Below are 1,289 nucleotides of genomic sequence, written 5' to 3'. Positions count from 1 at the left end.
AAAGCTAGGGATCCTTAACCTTGTCAAACCCTGTGTAAAAAAAAAAAAAAAGAGAGAGAGAGGAGAGAATGACTGGAATACAAACTTCTATATTTTGAACTCTTTCGAAATAAGAAATTGTTAAAATTAGTTCAAAATTTGCTGAATTTTGTGTTAATAAAGAGGTTTTTTCTAGAATTAAAATAAGTGTTTCTTACAATAGCTTTATAGTGTTGAAGCAGCAGTAGAGAAGTAGCAGAAATTTTTGCCCGTTCCTGTTTAAAATTAACTGTCTAAAAATAGGACTAGAAGTGAGCGAAACTGTTTGTGGCCGATTTCTGTGGGTTGTTTACCCACCAATAAGTGACTTCTGTGTGTTTAGGCCTCAGCTGACCCTCAGATCAGTCATACAGGACAGGTTGATCATTGTTAAGTAGCAACGTAACTCATCAGTCAAAGGAAAGAACCGACGAACTTCCGTCATAAGTCAGAAACCTGACTTTTGTGTCTTTCTTATTCCCAGGAAGTGACCCCTAAGACGACCACCAATATCATGAATATCATCTTTGACGGCAGTAGTAAGAGGAGCGTATACCACAATTCTCTTACATGTAGGAACAAGTGACTCTCTAGTGTCACTTTCTTCTCACCCTCAATTTTCAATATTTCGCCAGCTTAGCCGACACAAATTAACCCTAAATTACCCCATGACTTCTGATAAGAATCCAATCGAATATAGGCCTAATTTTAAAAAGTCACTTTTTATAATGATTGTTCAATTTGTAGGCCCGACTTGTGAAGAATTCAAGCTTTCTGCCAGCAGCTGTGCCGGAATTATTTGTAATGACTTAAATATAAGTTTATTAATTTAATAATATATAGGGCATAATCAATGGTCAGTAGATGTTATTTATTTATTCCAACAGTATATTCATAGTTTGCCATTCGTCTCTCAGCCTTTGAGTAGAGGGGACGTGTGCTACTGCTGCCCCCTATAGTTGACCGGTGGCAGGTTCATTTTCTCAACATGGCGCTGGTGGGTAGACGCAGCGTCAATACTGTGTTTATTGAGTTGACTCGTGGGGCTGTGCTTGGTCCATCGACGGCACAACTATTGCCTGCGATAATCTGCCATTCCTATGGTATTGCCAATGAGGACTTGTGTGGTGTGGCAATGAATTGCGTGTCGAGGATCTTTGTGAAGTTCTGCTCGGCTCATGTTTATGAGGCAGTGGTTGACAAGTTCCAGGAGGTTAATCTAGTGGTTAATCATGCAGTGTCAGTGAAGCTACATGACATCTCCCACTATT

The sequence above is a fragment of the Cherax quadricarinatus genome, unplaced genomic scaffold, assembly GCF_038502225.1.
Source record: "Cherax quadricarinatus isolate ZL_2023a unplaced genomic scaffold, ASM3850222v1 Contig243, whole genome shotgun sequence".
NCBI lineage: Eukaryota > Metazoa > Arthropoda > Malacostraca > Decapoda > Parastacidae > Cherax > Cherax quadricarinatus.
Note: the sequence above shows the minus strand (reverse complement) of the source record.